The 18,602-nt window shown below is 44.4% G+C and overlaps 1 protein-coding gene and 1 pseudogene across 2 annotated transcripts in view; both read left to right on the forward strand.

Annotated features, from left to right (window-relative positions):
* The window catches only part of LOC146383541 (uncharacterized), a 138,572-nt gene that overhangs the window by 31,748 nt on the left and 88,222 nt on the right, over nt 1-18,602 (forward strand). The window contains exon 3 of one of the 2 annotated variants that reach the window (XR_014800771.1): nt 8,446-8,909. The exons of the other annotated variant lie outside the window; for it this stretch is intronic. The gene's annotated coding sequence lies outside the window, so the exon portion shown is untranslated. Of the gene's footprint in view, nt 1-8,445; nt 8,910-18,602 lie in introns of those variants that run through there. 2 annotated transcript variants of the gene reach the window in all.
* LOC146383542 (uncharacterized) lies at nt 12,778-14,295 on the forward strand (annotated as a pseudogene).

Genomic DNA, 18,602 nt, shown 5'->3' on the forward strand with positions numbered 1-18,602 from the left:
TTGCTACTTGCACATGGTAAATTTGCAATAACCTGAAGACACTTTGTTTGCTTTCCTCTTGCTTTTTAACATAAATTGCTATGGAAGATCTGTTTCTATGCTTTAGACAGTACAACGACATGTAAATCCTTATCATCACAATCTTTACTGTGTGATACATGACAAGATATTGCTTTTGTACAGTCTGAACATGCTCTCACTCCTTCATGCCATTCTATGTATTTGCTTTTCCCTGTTCACTCTCTTCTCTAACTTTAAAAACCAACATTTCTTATGGTCATATAAAGCAGCACTGGTTTATACCATGTTAAGAAGATATCAAATGGTATATGATGTAAAAGGGCCACTCTATCATTGTTGGGTACACTAACCCTTTTGCCTCTTGTTGAAAGAGTTCTGCAACACCTGAACAGCATTCTGCTCATTAGTGAAATTGCACATCTAGCCTCTGCACCAAGTGCTCCTTGACATTTGGCCACTGAGCTCTGTGTTGTGTGGTTGCTAGGAGTTTTCCTGTTCGGTAAAATTTTAAATATGTCCTTTGAAACTTACTTGTGGCAAACTTGTGACGCCTCAGTCCTTTTATGAACCTGCATGTAAGATAGTGGAAGCTCAGGAGGGGTTCTTTGCCCTGGGGTTTTATTTTAACCCTCCATAACCTGATAGAATATGAATAAACTGCTGCTGATTACTGAGAATCCTGAAAGGAAGGGGAAAACTGATGAAGATCCTGAACATCTAAATATAACTTTAATAAATGCTAATTATAAGCTTGTATTAAATTAAAGATCACAGGTAATGACACCACTGTAGCTCACCTGCTTGAGCAGGTGACCCATTTGCCAAAAGGCTACAGGCGGGTTTAAATCCAGCCCTGACTATTTCCTGTAGTATGAAGATGGCTATAATTCCCAAACAGTTAACGCAACGCCTTTTTGTTCAAACTATGAATTAAAGGCTGAATTTCATCAGGGTATGCATGTACCTCACTGTATATTAAAAGCAACAGTTCAGGTGAAGGGAGTGTCAGCAGCCATATAGAACAGAATTAGCAGAGTAATTATGGCCTAGATGGATGTATTGAAATTGGAGCATTCACCATAGTTTGCAGTGAGTTACATGTGTCATTTAACTAGAATTTCTTTTGTATATAGGGCCTGTCATTCAAAGCATCCAATCCTTTTATCAAGATTCTTTTTTTTTTGTCTTTTCTTTAAGCTAGGTGTGTGCAATGTGGGGGAGAAATGACAACACTAAAAGAAAAGGGAGGTAGATGAAAGACAAATGCAGAGAGACAGTGATAGAACAGGGCCGGGGGAGAATGACAGGTGGGCAGGGAAGAGGAGAGTAGGAAGAGAGAGACATTGCAGATCAGCTGGAGCCTTGAATGTATAATAGGCTTATGATGGATGGATGGCCTACAACCACATCAACTGCGGGTTACTTATGCATGCCATTAACTGCAAAGAGAGTCAAACTGCAGCGCAAAGCATAAACACTTATGGTGAATGATAGATGGACAGTCTGGCAGGTAAATAGGCAGGCAGGGAGACAGACACATAAATATGCTGGAAGAAGGAGAACAAGTCAAATAATGAGGCAGGTAGGAAAATTAAGTCAGACTACTGCAGAGCTGGACAGATAAACAATTTACAAGCAGAAAAAAAATAGGGCTGACTCACAAGAAAGGTAGTTTGTAGCCACCTCACTGCATAAGCACTTATAATTGAGGTACTTGGGGTTATTTAAGTTTTGGGAGATAACTAATCTCTTCAAAAACAGACAGATTAAAGCAATTTCTTTTGTTTATCACTTCCGTACATGCACCTTGGGCCTGGCGACAGAAGAAGCATATTAGAAGCACTATGTAAGTAATAATAACCCAGCTATCGTTTGTGCTACAGACAAAATTCACATGATTTTAGAAAGAACAGAATACAAGCTTTACGGGGATATTCTGTTTATCATGGTAGCAGAAAACATTAACAAGATACTGACAGACAGAAAAACAGGCTCTGCCTGATTGTTCTGTAATTTTATAGCCAAAATTACAAAATAAGTCCAGGTGTTCTGTAAATGACTGAATCTGAGTTAATGTGTTAACAAATTATTTGAGTAAAATGATGTAGGTTTGGTTACAGAGGAGGAAAAAAATAGTATTTATCCTTCTTACTGATTTCTTAATTTTTAACATTTATCACACTTGCATGTTTTGGATTGTCAAACAAATGTTTATGTTAACAAAAAGAACCCAAGTTAGTCTAAGTCACTGGGACTGCAGTGATCCAGAGAGAGCCATTATCCACAAATGGGGAAAACTTGGAACAGTAGTGAACCTTCCCTGGAGTGGCTAGCCTGGCAAAATGACTCAAATAGCACACTGATGACTCACTGGAGGTCAGAAAAGAACCCAGAACAAGAACTAAAGAACTGGAGGCCTCACTTGCCTCGGTGACTTTAGCTACAGGTCGGTGTTAAGGTCAGTGATTCAACAAAATCAAAAAAAAAAATGGCACCCACTAGAGATCCATTACAACAACCACTGAACACAAAGGCTCTTCTCACATTTGAATGAGTTCCAAGACTGGATAATGTTTAATTTTAATTGTTGAAAATCCTAAAGTCCAGCCATCAGACTGTGTCCACAAAAAAAAAAAAAAAAAAGAGGAAAACATGTTCCTTTTTTTTTTTTTTTTAGGGGGGGGGTGCATTTCACTTTGGTGCTCTAGGATGTCATCAAAATGCTAAAGCTACAAGACTAAATCATCAAACTCGAGGGATTTGCTCCCTGTATAATTCTCCCCTGTCTTCCTCTGCCTCATGTATAGAGTCTTTTTGTTTCTGTGTTTTAGTATTTAGATGGATGGATGGATGTATATTTCACATGCACCTGTATCTTGTTTCCCTTCTGGTTCTTATTCTTCAATCAGCCCTCATGTATTTATAGTCCAGGTTTCCCTTTGTCAAAGTATCTGATTACATTTGCTTATGTAAGTCTCATTTCTTGCTGTGTTTTTGATCTTACTCGCTGGCTCCTGTGCTTTCTGTTGTTTACTTGCTTTCTGGAAACTGTGTATTTTTGCACTTTTGTATCAGCCACAATACAGGTGTGTTTTTATCTCATTGTTTTCTGTACTGTATTTTCTCTCAAAGCCCACAGACATGCAAACAATACATGGATGGACAATTAAACAGATGAATAAATGAATGCATAGACACAGCTCTACTTGACCTCTGACATGCCATACACTGTGACTAGAAAACAGCGGTGATCAAAAAGCTAGCAGGTGTTTCAGAATATCCAGTGGCACTATGTGTGTGGTGTGTAAGACAGACAGGTCTGCAGGTGCAAAAGAATCTTTTTTATTCTTCATCCTTTGCTTGGAGACACTAATCAAAACCTTTTTAATCATCATGATTTCAAGAGATAAATTCCAGTCATTAACTCATGGGCAAGGCATAATATTCAGGCTGAAAATCGATAGTTGTTGAATTAAAATTTTAAATACATTTTAACCGTGGCTAGAAGAATTTTTTTTTCTTAATTTTTCCCAACTAATCAAATGATATTAAAAGTCCGGGGTCTGCTTACTAGACCAAATGTTAAAACAAGTGTAAAAACAGAATATATGACACATACTTTGTCATTAGATTCAAAGCATTTCTGATTCCCTTTATATGGCTTTCTCACGTAACACAGAGACACTTGTAGATTTATAGTAGGTAAACTTTGAAGCACATGTTTATCTGTTGAAAGCTTGTGGATGTTTCTTCCCCTTTGTCTTTGTTCTTAATGTAATTGGAGTATTCAGGTTTGCATTTGGGCTCCCTGCCAAAATAATTGCTGGTGTGAATTCCTAGATAACGATATTAGATATTTAAGCTGTTAATTTTTTTCCTTTTTTTTTTTTAAGTCCTTTTTCATATTTCTTTGGGATAATTGCAGTCACAGTGAGAAACAACTCCAGTATTTGAGCCGAATTTCTGTTGAGTCCCACAAGATTATAATAAAGAGAAAGATGACAGGCTCACAGAGCTAGAGGAGAATGAAGAGTTTCAAGAGTTTAGATATTGATGATTGGCAGATTTTATCAGCTTACTGTACGTAAACATCTGATTGTTGGTCAATTCACATCACTTTGACATGTTTCAAATACCTACCTAGATGGTTTTTGCAAACCTGATTGTCTTGAGGGTTTTGCAGTGGATCACACACTGCGTTAAGGTGCAGCCCTTCACACAGAGCATATGCAGTGTCTATAGTACACTGTTTTAACCATGTTAACTAATCTCTTTATTGCCACTTTATTTGTATTTCTTTCATTCGCTTGGATTACTGGTTACTGGTGTATTTTGCATAATTTCAGAGACTCTCAAACAACAGTAATTTAAGCAGGCAGACACACATAATATTGGAAAAAGGGCATTTTCATCTGTGCCAGATTCTGCAGTAAAACAGAATGCAAGGTGGACTTTTTACAAAAGCAGTGTGACAAGAGTTACATATGAAGCCTGTCTCAGAGGTTAGCTGTTTTCTTAGGGAGTGTATCGTGAACCAGGTCTTTACTTTTGCAGCACTAACCCAGAGATGTAGCAGCCATTTATCACCACCACAGTGCATTGACACAAACTGCAAATGAGGGTTTTTGCTAATGCTGAATGAAGGAAACTTTTAATAAGGAAAAGTGATGGAAGCATTAGATGAGTGATTGTGCTGAGGGAGCAAACGATCACCCAGTCAACCATTCAGCAAAAAAGGAAAAAAAAAAAGGTTTGGGGGGAAGGCAGCGTTATGCAGCTCTTCTTTTATATAATGACCTTGCTTTTATATCCTTCTGTGTCTGGGGCTGTTTTTGACAATATTCAATAGATTAAACATAGGTAATATGGAAGCAGCAATACACCTTAATGTCTGCCCCAAAGCCTACATTTATTATGACTATGCCTGAAATGGCACTATTACTGTGCTATGGCAGTATTGCAATAACTAAATTTGTTCTGCTAAGTAATTAATCTTTTGTTCAGAAGAACTGCAAATATGACTCATACAGTAAAACTGTAACTTAAAGTGTCTAAAACATAATGCAAGAGGAAGCAACTTTATGTACTTGTCATTATATTCAGTAAAGCTGTCAGTAAAAGAGCATTTAGGAACAGTTTGGCAGCATTTAACTTGCAGTTCGCGTGTTTGATCATTTGTTTCTTTTTAAACTGAATGTATAAATTGTACAGTCACATGCAATGCACATGATTGTTTCTCATGAAGTGACAGGCAAAAATAATCCATGTTGCACACGAGTGTTGCAAGCCATAACCGAAGGTGAATCACTGATTTTCTCTCAAGTGTTTAGTTTTATTTTTAAACAGTCAATGTCAGTGTTATTGACATTCAATACATTTAAAGTAAGGGGGACTTTTTTTTTTTTTTTTTTTATCTGTAGGAGCATGTGCGTGTAATCCCTTTCTACACCCATGGGCACTCCACACATGTTTCTGTTCAGAGCCTGATAAGACCTCTTCTAGGACTATGTTTTGATATTGATATATATATTTTTTTTTTTGTCAGATTTAAGCACTTTAGACATGCAGTGTTTGATATCAAATTTTCCTTCCAACAAAGCAGGGTCACATATTGGTATGGAATGAACTGACTGAATTGTCACATTATGAAAAGTAGTGGTGGTAAAATATTTAATAATGACTGAATTTCTTAAAAGGTAATACAAATTTGAGGTAAAAATAGCTCATTAAAACTGTATGACAATTTAACATTTGTACATATATATGTTCATCTTTTTCTCAATATGTCATTCACATTTGTTATCATTTTCATGTCAGGCTCAAGTGTCCTAAAAATCACACTTTCCCTCTGATAAACAGTTTAATTATATTCTCACATCATATTAGTATCACTAATAGTGGCTAACACTGGCAAAAACAGCAGCGCAACAGAAACTTCACCACATTCAACAACTCAGCTCAATATCCCTGTCACTAGAAAGAAGTGAGCTTCACTGACTTCACATCCATTTACCTCCTCAAGAGTAAATAGATGTGGACACAAGCTGAGGTAAACAATAGACTGACAGCCTAAACGCACTATAGATGAATGGTGATTGTTTGTCCCGCAGTGGCCACTGTAGCTAGGATGATACACTTGAATTGGGAGGGGCAAGAAAACAGAATTTGGTTGACTTTAGTCTGTAATCTATTGACATCTGATGGTGAGACTTTCCAAACTGTGCCTTTTAGGACCTTTAGTTACAGAGCAGATACTTGGGGGTATCTGCTCTGGGTTCATTAGTACAACATTGGCCCATGTTTTTACATTTGGCTAACGTGGAAGAGCTGGGATATAAGTAAGACAAAATAAATATTTTACATGAAGTATGAACAGCTCTAAGTTTATATGTGAACGCACATAAGGCACACTGAGTGTTCCACTGAGATCCAATAACTGAGATCATATTTTGAGGCAGTTTGGGCTGGAAATAGCCGACTTCTTTCAACAATGTGGATGGAAATGTGTCACAACACACTGTAGGACCACCTACTCAACCCTTCATCTGCCTCCTGCTGATGAAAAACAACAATGTCCTTTGGCAGAGTCGTGCTCTGGCTTGGGTACCCACATCTGTCATTTAAACATTTCTCCATGAAATGTTTAAATGTGTCATAAGACATATAAACCAATAGTGATCCACACTCTTGTACACAAACTAGATGTTGTAATCTTATGAAATGCTGACTGAAGTAAATAAATTTTTCAGTGTCAAATGTTAGCTGGCTCCTATATGAAAGCGGCTCCTACAGTATGCTATTTATGTTTACTTGAGTTGTACTGAGGACCATGGGAAACAAGATGAGTAGGGGCTTCCATTAATAAGGTTGACAGCACAGTCAAAGAGTAAAACATGACCACCTCCTGAAAAGTAGCAGGGACATAGGGGAAATAGTGAAAATGCAGAGGCTTGTGTAGAAGAAAGAAAGATTAGAAAAGGGCAGACAAAGCTTCACAGTTGACAAGACCTCCTGCTGAGACCCATTGGGGAGAGGGGGTGTCTGGGGAATAGAAGGAAACAGAATAGAGGAGGAAAACAATGACAAACATGCACCAACTGCTCAAGCTTGGATACAGAAAAGAAACAAACAGAATGAAACATAAATTATACCATGTCCACCCTTCAGACTTGAAGTCTGAGCCCTTGTAACCTTTTGTACAGTGATCTATTCTTAAGTCTCAAGCAAGTAAGCTAAATCTAAATGTCTATGGTATTCTTGGTATTACTTGTTGATTGTAATCCTCAATTTTTGGAGTGTACATCCTTGCAAGTCCTAGTAAAAACAAATACAGTTCACAACCTGAGAAACCAACAGTTAACAGCCTGTCGATCTTATGCAAAGCCAGCCTCTTCTTCAAAGAATCATGATCCTGTGTCTTCGACTCGGTATTTTGAATTTGTTCTGTACGTATGATATATTTCTTTGAAATGAAGATTCATTTCATGTTTGAGTTGTTGAGTATGGTGTGGTTTTTTAGTGTTTCTGAGTTTATATTTACTTCTTGCTTTCTTGTTTGTTTGCGTTAGTTCCCTTCTGTGTCCTTGTGTTTGTGTGGTCTCTCTGTGCCCTGTTTAGTTTGTCTTGTTTCCCCACTCAGTTATGTCTCCATGTTTTACTTCCTTTTGGTCTATGTCTCTGAGAGTGTCCCTGTACCTCAGTGCTAGATTTCTGTTTCATTGTGATAGCCCCTTGTCTTGTGTGTGTGGTGCTCAGTTTTGCTTTCTGCTCCTCATCAATAAGATTATGTTCATCTGTGTTCTCCAGGTGCGTCCCCTCCGCCCTGATTCTGTCTTGTTTCCTCCATTATGTTTCTTCCTTGTTCCTGGTTCATATGTGGCATGCCAGTTTTGTATTTTTTGTGAATTCCAGCAATAAAGCTGTTTTTTGAGTTTTCACTTTGTCTCTGGAGTCCTGCATTTGGGTCCACCTTCTTGTTGCACACAGTCACTGCATGACACAGAGAGTGTTACACCCAAATTGAATGAATAAAGTGGAACAATTTTTAATAAACTGCCACCTTAGCAAACACACAAAAGCTTTTCATACAATGAAGTGCAAAAGTCTTGAGTCACCTCTCATTTCTTTTAATGTTGCTTTCAAAAAGCCAGACTTTCTTATATTTTTGAGTGCCCCTGGTGTTATAGTCTGGGGGAGTGCAGGGTTTTTTCCATAGAGCCGGTGGTTCAACCTCTGGGCGGAGTCACCACATTCAAGTATGCAGTCTACACCTGTTGGCATTTAAGCTGCCAGCACTCAGGACCAGGGCTCGCAACTACTCTTCGCCAGATCTTCACCTAACCTCTGTTAGTGTAGGACATCACAGTTCTCGTGATGCTGTTGATAGCAATATTCTCTGCTCACCTTGTACTTCTCTGCTTGCAGTCATCCATCCGATCTCCACGCTCTAACTCTGACAATACTCACCTTCATTTGGACCTTGGTTTTCTTGGCAGCTCTTCTGCCACAGCTCATGCTTACTTCACCTGCCTGCCTGCCTCCCTGCCACAGTTACTGGAGATCATCACCGGCTGTAACCTTCACCATCTCACCGCCCACCTGCAATAAGTAAGATAGAACTTGTCCGTGTTTGCTCTCACCTGACCTGATTACCTTCTGAACACTGTCTCCTCTCATTACGGTGACTCAAAGACTGTTGGTTTCGCTCCCCGGCCTGACTTCCCTTTTCCCCACACCACAGGATTCGTGTGTATAAAGTTTCCTAGTATTCGGTGTTATTGTAAAGGTCATATTTGCTACTCTACTTCTTAGAATATCATGTACATCTCATAGTTCACGTAGCATCATAGTTCACATTTCATAGTCACGTTATAGTTGTACTTCTCTGTTTGTAAATAAAGTCTTGTAATCACATTTACCAGTGCCTCTGTTTGTATCTGCAATTGAATCTGTTTATCTGGTTTGGCCTTTAGCCATGTCACCTGATACAAATAGTTCTCCAGGGTTTTCATTGGACTTAGCTGCTTTTTCACTCATTTCCACTCATCCACTCAGTCCTCGTACCTGGCCTTTCTCAAACGATTTGTTTCATTAAATCACCTAACACAGCGGTCCCCAACTCCCAGGCCACAGACCGGAGTCCTTTGGTACCGGGCCACAGAGTTGAGGCTCGGGTGTGAAATTGATGTTTTTCAGGTTTTTTATCATTAACTCGGTTTCCCTGGATGTTCTCTTTCAAACATTCGTTTCGGTGTCTCACTATGGGGAACGCTCTCTCAGCGTTGTCCTCAGAAGCCTCTATATCATTACTCCAGCCAGTATTGGCTGGCAGTCGTGATGCTTGCGTCAGGGAGGGGCCACCCTCCTCCCTATAAAAGGGTGTGACGCAGCGTCACCCGTCATTCAATTTCAATTTCCTCTTCTCGCTTCTTAGAAACCTCATCTCTCCTGACTGTGAACGTGAGTGCTAGCTTAACTGTCCACACGAGCAAGCTAACACCTTGGTCATCGGGCGCCAGCACGGCTCGCGTTTCGAGTCGCCTGCTCTTCACCACAGAGCCAGGTCGGAGAGTGTGTTAGCTGCCACCATGCATCTAGCACAACAGTTAGCTGACCAAGCTAACTGTCTTTGCTACATACGGTCACCAAGCCAAGTAGCACAAGCGCTAGCCACCACACTAGCTAGGTCATACTAGCTCACCATAGCTACCCGACCGAGAGAAGAAAAGAAAAAAGATCAGCGTTAGCCGTCCAGCTCCCAAGCTAGCTACACCAAGCTTCCTTAATATGGCAGACTGCAAACCGCTGCCCAGAATTTGCCCCTGCGGTTGCAAAACCTCAGGTTCAGATACACATGACGTGTGTGTGATGTGCCTCGGGCTGCAACACGCCCAAGCGGCTATTTCCACACCGGGTATATGCGAACACTGCGCTCGCTTCACCCTAAAAAGCCTTCGCCGAAGGCTAGCCTGTCGAAGAAGGACCCAATGCTGTCTCCAATCGGCCCACCGATGGAGCACACTGAGTCCGCCACACCAGGCACCAGCTGGGGCGACGAGATGGATATCGTCCTCCCGCTGGTGGATGATGCCGAGGTCAGCTGCGAAGCTATGTTGTCTGATTCCCTCGAGGCTAATGACGAGCTACTCAGCGAATCCTCTGAGGGAGCGTCGGAACATCTCGTCTCGGACGAGGATGACGACATCTTTGCCCCCTCTGGTCGGAATTCTGCGACACAAGGGGCCGATTGTGATAACCCCGGCACACAGTCCCGCGGCATGGAGCTATTTGACGTTGCAAAACGGGCAGCTGAAAGGCTGGCAATCCCATGGCCCGCGGTGACAACAGAGACCTCCACCTCACGATACGAGGGTAAAAGGCTCCCCAAAGCAAAGCGCACTACTAAGCAGGTACTGCCGCTTTTCCCCGAATGCGTGGACGAGGTCACACGCTGCTGGGCAAAGCCATTTTCGTCACCCAACCCCGTGCAGGGAGCGGTGGCGCTTGACTGCGCTGGAATGAAAGAGAAGGGCATCTACCAAATTCCCACAGTGGAGAATCTGGTGGCTTCTCATCTCCATCCAAACCAGTGTCTCCACCTCACTAGAGCAGCAGTACAAGCGGCAAGCAGAGCCCTCAGCATCATCGTCCTACAGGAGAGGGCAAGATGGCTGAACTTGTCGGGGCTTTCGGACAGAGAAAAACGTGACATTCTGGACGAAAGCATCGACCCCGCTGGGCTTTTCGGGACCGCCGTTGCCACCATGCAAAGACGGTGCGAGGAGAAAAAGAAAGAGGGAGAGGCCCTGCAGCTGTGTCTCCCTAGGAAGACCCAGGCTGCGCCCCCGCCTCCACCCAGTCGCCGCACGTTCGCTCAGGTCACCAGCCGTCCAGCCATCCAGCCGGCGTGCCGACATTTAAAATCCCTTGCCGCCCAGCCCCGCAGGTCGCGGCCCAGGGTCCCCTAGGATCACAGAACCCTAAGACCACTGGCCCAGGAAACACGTCCCGCCTGCTGCCGCTCGGGGTGCCCCACCACCAGCCAAGCAGTCGGACCGCAAGAAGAAGCGGACTGCCTAACATCCCCCACGGGGAGATCGGAGCCGGACCAGCCCGGGCTCCAAGTTCACTCCAGGGCTCAGTTCCGGAGCCCGTTCCGAGAAGTGTGTTCTGCCTCCACCTTTCAGCGCCTGGGACTCGAGTTGGATCCCACAGAGCGCATTTCAACAAAGAGACGACGAGACACTGTTCAGCTGAATCAAGCATGTCAGTCTCACAAAACACACTGTTTATTAAAAACTCACCCGTTGCATCCAGGCATGTTGCCAAGGGCACGGGAAAAATGTGTGAAAAACACAGAAAGTATGTTGAAAAACATAATGCCCCCACGCACCCAGACACCACCGGGGTTGATTCCCTCAGTGGTGTCCGGCCCCATAAGCGCTGGTCAAGCGCAGGCCGCCCGCGCATGCGCAGTCGGGTCTGGCCCGAAGGACCAGTTTCCGCCACAAGAGGGAGCCAGAGCTCCGTCTACTGTGGAGTGCCTGTCTTTGGGGCCGCTGTCAGCAAGAATAGAGAGATGGCGAGCTCTCGCTGCGCCAGAATGGGTTGTGAGGACATTAGAGCGAGGCTATCGTTTGCAATTCGCAACCACCCCTCCCAGATTTCACAAAGTGATTTTCTCTCTTGCAAAAGGCGAATCAGCCAGGATCCTGCAAGAAGAAATAACTACCTTGCTATCAAAGGGAGCAGTACGAGAAATACCCCAGGAGCAGAGCCAATGCGGCTTTTACTCAAAGTATTTTCTCGTGCCCAAGAAGGGAGGGGGACTGTGTCCAATACTGGACCTACGGGCTCTGAATCTGAATCAGCATCTGAGGTCATACAAATTCAGGATGTTGACGACCACCACTCTGCTGCATGTAGTGCGCCCAGGCGATTGGTTTACATCAATAGATCTGAAGGACGCATATTTTCACATCCCTATTTACCCGCCTCACAGAAAATTCCTGCGCTTTGCGTTTCAGGGCAGAATGTACGAGTACCAGGTCCTGTCGTTTGGTCTCTCACTGAGCCCTCGGGTATTTGTGAAATGCACAGAGGCAGCCATAGCCCCACTGAAGAGGCGGGGCATCCGCATAGCAACATACATAGACGATTGGCTGCTGCTACCAGAGTCAGAAATAATGGGAAGAGAACACACCAGGTTGACAGTGGATCATCTAATGGCTCTGGGTTTCACCATAAACTACCAAAAGAGTGTCCTGCAGCCAGCTCAGGCCATCTCTTTCATAGGAATAGCGCTAAACTCCGCCTCGTACAGAGCGTGTCTCTCTGTGGACAGAGTAAAAAAAATGCTATCACATGCCGGCATTTTTCAGTTGGGAAGATATCTCCCATTCAGAAAATGCCTGCAGATGCTGAGATTAATGGCGTCTTCACTGGCAGTCATTCCACTAGGCAGACTGCATATGAGGGAATTTCAGCAATGGGTTGCATCACTGAGACTGAATCGAAAGAACCATACCCACCGCTATATCAGAGTGACAGCAGACTGCGCTGACTCACAACGGAGGGGTGGCTAGAATTGCTAGCCAATTTATGTTGCTAGCATTTCTAGCACTGAGACACTTCCTTCCCCTGTTGAGAAACCACCATGTTCTGATCAGAACAGACAACACCACTGTTGTGGCGTACATCAACAGACAGGGCGGGTTACGTTCCCGTCCTTTGCACATGCTGGCTCGCAGACTGATCATGTGGAGCAGCATCATTCTGTTGTCACTGAGAGCTACTCACATTCCAGGAGCTCTGAACTTGGGAGCAGACTTAATGTCCAGGGGAAACCCGCAGTACGGGGACTGGACCCTGCACCCACATGTGGTGACCCAAATCTGGACCCGCTTTGGCCAGCCACAGGTCGATCTGTTTGCCTCGAGGGAGAATGCTCAGTGTCCACTGTATTTCTCCCTGAGGGACCAGGAGGCTCCGCTAGGGGTAGACGCATTAGCTCACAGCTGGCCACATGCTCTCCCACTCTAACCAGAGTGAGAGAGAGGGCTAACAATGATATTGATCGCCCCAAGGTGGATGAGGTCCCATTGGTTAGCGGAGATTATGCCCCTCTTGTGGAGCGAACCTTGGCCTCTCCCTCTCTGACAAGACCTAGTCTCCCAAGCCAGGGGGGAGATTTTTCACCCTCACCCCGAGCGCCTCGCCCTGTGGGCTTGGCCCGTGAGAGGTTGAATCTGAGTACGGCAGGACTCCCCCAGGGTGTTATAGCCACTATTCAGAGTGCTAGAGCCCCCTCCACAAGATCATTGTATGAGAACAAGTGGAGGGTATTTGAGGAATGGTGTGGAAAGTCTCACACTCTCTCCTTTCAGTGCTCTGTGACAAGTATATCTAGCAGCCATTTCAGCCTGCCATGTGGGCTTCGTGGATGGCCCAGTGAGCCATCACCCGCTAGTCTGCCGTTTCATGAAAGGGGCACGACAGCTCCACCCAGTGTCTAAACCTCTCGTTCCCACATGGGATTTATCCCTGGTGCTGGGGGCAGTTTCACAGCCACCATTTGAACCACTAAACCAGGTGGAAATAAAAAATCCTGTCTTTGAAGACTGCATTGCTCCTGGCTCTCGCATCTGCGAAGCGTGTCAGTGATATTCATGCGCTGTCAATACACAAAGAGTGCACCCGATTCACGCGGGATAACTCTAGAGTCACACTCAGGCCAAATCCGGCCTTTGTGCCCAAAAATCCTTATCTCCAATGCATCCCATTGGAGCTGGAAGCTTTTTGCCCTCCTCCTTTCTCCTCCCCTGAACAGGAGCGCCTACATGCTCTCTGTCCAGTTAGGGCTTTATGTACCTATATAGAGAGAACGAAGGCTTTCAGGAGGTCGGATCAGCTGTTTGTTTCCTGGGCTAAACCACATCTTGGCAAGCCCGTTAGCAAACAACGCATTTCCCACTGGATTGTTGAGGCGATCCAATAGGCTTATTCCAGTGCGGGTCTGCCCCACCCCGGAGGGACTTCGTGCTCATTCTGCCAGAGGGATGGCAACCTCTTGGGCCCTTTTTAGGGGTGTCTCTATAGAAGAGATATGTGCAGCTGCGAGCTGGGCTTCACCTTTGACCTTTGCAAGGTTTTACAGGTTGGATGTCACTGCACCGTCTCTAGCCCACACTGTGTTAAGTGTGGGTCCCCACAAGACCTCCTAAATTGGCAGTCAGTCGTTCAGATGGGCTTATCTGGCAATACGGGAGTCTTCATATCCCCATAGTGAGACACCGAAACGAATGTTTGAAAGAGAACTTGAGGTTACTCTATTCCGTAACCCCCGTTCTCTGATAACATGAGTGAGGTGTCTCAACAGATCACCCTCCTTGCACGACGCGAGGAAGAGGTGAGCTTATCTTGAATGACGGGTGATGCTGCGTCACACCCTTTTATAGGGAGGAGGGTGGCCCCTCCCTGACGCAAGCGTCACGACTGCCAGCCAATACTGGCTGGAGTAATGATATAGAGGCTTCTGAGGACAACGCTGAGAGAGCGTTCCCCATAGTGAGACACCTCACTCATGTTATGAGAGACGGGGGTTACGGAATAGAGTAACCTCAAGTTTTCCTGTGTTGTAGTTGTGTCCTATTTTGAAAGGAATATTTACGTGTTACCATAGCGACCAGAGAGCATTAAGGGGCAGAGAGGAGGATGTTGCTCTCAATGTTGTTGGCGCATTTCAAGAGGACGCTGTTAATAATTACACAGTGAATTCGCATTTATTATTATATTTACAAAATACCACAGTTTTTGTCTTGGTGATATCATTTTATTTTGTTGCATTTATCCGCGACACCTTAAAGGCCTTTCCATGAAAATATTTTCTGACATTAAACCGGTCCGTGGCGCAAAAAAGGTTTGGGACTGCTGACCTAACACGCACATGTGAATATGACACACATCATTTAACCAATGAAAACTCAAGGGATGAAGCAGCAACTTCAGCGGACAGCTAAGGAATTTGAAATGGTGTATTTAGCCTTTTTTTTTTTTTTTAAACTACTACTATGTTACATGAACACATGATTTGTATCCATTTCTTTAACTGATTCGACAAAAAATTCAAAAGATAAATTTGCCAGGAATAAAATAGTATTTTGGAACCAACACGTTGATTTACAAAGGGCTGGTATTTGAAGATTTAGCATATCACAACCTGGTATGTCATGTGTCATTAAAACATTTGAGGGAAAACTAATCAAGTGAAGAACAAAAGAGGTGGCTGAACAAGAAAAAAAAATCTAATAAAGAATTAACACTGGACCTGAGGGATATATTTGGCAGAGGATGCACCTACTGTTTGCTGAAGCCTCATCACAAATGGCAATCAGAAATGGTGGCTATGAAGGAGCCATTCTTAAAATTAAAAAAAAAAAAAAAAGGAAACGGGAAGAAAAGGGTTATCTATGCCAAATTACATGAAAACTGGTTTGAAAATCAGTAGCAACAGGTCTTATGAAGTGATGAGTCCAAATGAAAATGATTTGGTTCAAATCATCCTTAGTATGTAGAGGAGAGAGGTACAACAATGAGTGTCTACAGGCATCTGTAAAATATGATGATGGCTGTATGTTGGGGATCTTGTCAAAATGGATGGAATTATGAATGCAGAAAATTGTCATCAGATTTTTATGTACCATGCAATGGTACACCATCTGGAAAGTGTCTGACTTATAGCAGCTTCATTTTTCAGTATGGCATCCCAAACACACTGCTAAAGCATACCTTGATAGGAAAACATACAATGGAACACTCCAGCCTTTTTTCCCCTAGTGCCTACTCAAGTCAGTTTCAGCCGTTTTCCATTACAACTGAGCACAACCTAATGTGCATGGGGTTGTTATAATGAGGCAACCAAGAGTCCTGTGACTGACCAATCATTGGCATGTAGCCTGTTCACATCACATTTTTGGGTCGACTAAGGTCGTTTGGAAGTCCAGCCAAGGAGGTACTAAAAGGGTACCTAGTACAAGGTAGTCAAAGGAGCTTGCAAAGAAAAGCGTCTGGACTTCTTTAAGTTACTTGAAGACGTTTCACCTCTCATCCGAGAAGCTTCTTCAGTTCTAAGGTCAAATGGTGGAGAGTCCCAGATATAAACCTAGTGGGAGTATCCCCCCACAGAGGGACAAAAGGACCCCCTGATGATCCTCTAATCGCCTGAGCCAAGGTGTGAAACTGGGTGTGGGTCCCAATCAGCCAGAGTTTCGGGTGTGTTCATTGTGAAACCTGGCCCCACCTTATCATGCGAATTCCTGAGGTCAGATGGCCCAGGATGTGAGTGGGCGTTAAGGCGTCTGGGAAGGGATCTCAAAACTGGATTATAGATGGCAGAGAGTTGGTGTCGTAAACCCCCGCCTCTGTTCAAAGATGGTCGCTCACAGTGGACATAGATGGCTTCTTTCACTCCTCTTTCAAACCATCTGTCCTCTCTGTCCAAAATGTGAACATTGGCATCCTCGAAAGAGTGTCCTTTATCCTTAAGATATCCTTAACAATGTGGTGTATGTTGTACAGTGCAGCAAGGAATGCCCAGACCTCTACATTGGAGAGACCAAACAGCCACTTCACAAGCGCATGGCACAACACAGAAGAGCCACCTCCACAGGACAAGACTCAGCAGTCCATCTGCATCTTAAGGATAAAGGACACTCTTTTGAGGATACCAATGTTCACATTTTGGTCAGAGAGGACAGATGGTTTGAAAGAGGAGTGAAAGAAGCCATCTATGTCCACTGTGAGCGACCATCTTTGAACAGAGGCGGGGGTTTACGACACCAACTCTCTGCCATCTATAATCCAGTTTTGAGATCCCTTCCCAGACGCCTTAACGCCCACTCACATCCTGGGCCATCTGACCTCAGGAATTCGCATGATAAGGTGGGGCCAGGTTTCACAATGAACACACCCGAAACTCTGGCTGATTGGGACCCACACCCAGTTTCACACCTTGGCTCAGGCGATTAGAGGATCATCAGGGGGTCTTTTTGTCCCTCTGTGGGGGGATACTCCCACTAGGTTTATATCTGGGACTCTCCACCATTTGACCTTAGAACTGAAGAAGCTTCTTGGATGAGAGGTGAAACGTCTTCAAGTAACTTAAAGAAGTCCAGACGCTTTTCTTTGCAAGATCCTTTGACTACGATGACCTGGATGACTGAGAACCTTCACAGACACTAGTACAAGGTACTACTACCTAATGAAAGAAAAAGTTGAGTCCACCTGAGCTGAGTTGAGTAGGTACTAGTGGAAAAGGACTATCATTGATGGATTGGCCTCTCCAGAGTCTGGGCCCCACCATTATTGAAGCAGTGTCAGTTCATGTTGACAGGGAATCCAAAAAAAAAGCAGTCAATATCTGGAGCACAGATGGATTATGTAATGCTAGTGTGCACACATGGGGTAAATGTAGTCTAAGCCAGTGGTTCTCAAACAGTGGTACGCGTACCACTAGTGGTACTTGGGCTCTCTCTAGTGGTACGTGGGAAATCTCCCAAAATTTTGTTTAAGATTAAAAATTATATCATTGTGGAGGTATGCAAAGATGACACGAGAGTTCCTGAGGCGTCTCCCGAGTGTGAGCTTTTCCTTATCGCCAGCTGTCGCGGCTGCCACAGAGCGCTGGCAGGCTTGTTTCCCTGGGCCTTAAAAATGCAAGGCGGTAGACAGCGCTGTGCTGCAGGGCCTAAATGCTGATGGCAAAAACACAGCCCTTTTCCGCGGTGTCGCTGTGCCGCGATCCCAGCCACCATCGTTGAGTCAGAGGCTCCTCTGGGAGAATCGGTGGGGGCGCAGGAGATGCCGTTGGTGAGTCGGGAACTATTGCCTGGATGCTGAAGCTCCTAGTAGCCAGCAGAATGCGATCTGCAAGTAATCCTTTGCGGCCAGCAGCGGGGAGTTGGTGCGGCCAGCAGCGGGGAGTTGGTGAGGCCAGCTTGCACTGGAGCGGGCAACCGTCGGAGGAAGAGGTGAGTAAAGAGGAGTACCTCCGTCATCTGTTCTTAGCAAGGACAGCGTGCTCTCCATGAGCTCGAGGGCAGTACCATCACCCAGGCCAGAGAGAAAGGAGTTTCTCGGCTCGCTCTGTATCAAAGAGGGAGTAGCGCTGCAGCAGCAGCACCTTGAGAGCGGTGGATTTCCCTTGGGTGGAGGGATCCCGGAGGAGGGTCATCACACGACGGGTGGACAGCGGATCGAGCGAGGCCACCACATGATGGTATTTTTTGGTCATCGGCTGAAACGCCACAAAGAGCAAACTGAGCTTCGACGTGCACAAACCACGAAGGAGGGTCGTGAAGCCAAAAATCTGGCAGCTTAACCACCACAGCAAAAATTAAAACGTACAGCTCTGCTATCACTTCTAACATAAATGAAGACAGGAAACTAAACAGCAGTGGCGTTTGTAGGGTTACTGAAGTTGGGCTAGCTGGTATATAGTGATGTGCTACGTGGTGGCTAGCTACACAACAATGGTTAGCATAACATAAACACAGTGAAACTGGAGGATGAACGCTAACGTTTTA

The sequence above is a fragment of the Perissodus microlepis genome, chromosome 7, assembly GCF_051167445.1.
Source record: "Perissodus microlepis isolate ML-2025 ecotype Zambia chromosome 7, ASM5116744v1, whole genome shotgun sequence".
In the NCBI taxonomy this organism is placed as follows: domain Eukaryota; kingdom Metazoa; phylum Chordata; class Actinopteri; order Cichliformes; family Cichlidae; genus Perissodus; species Perissodus microlepis.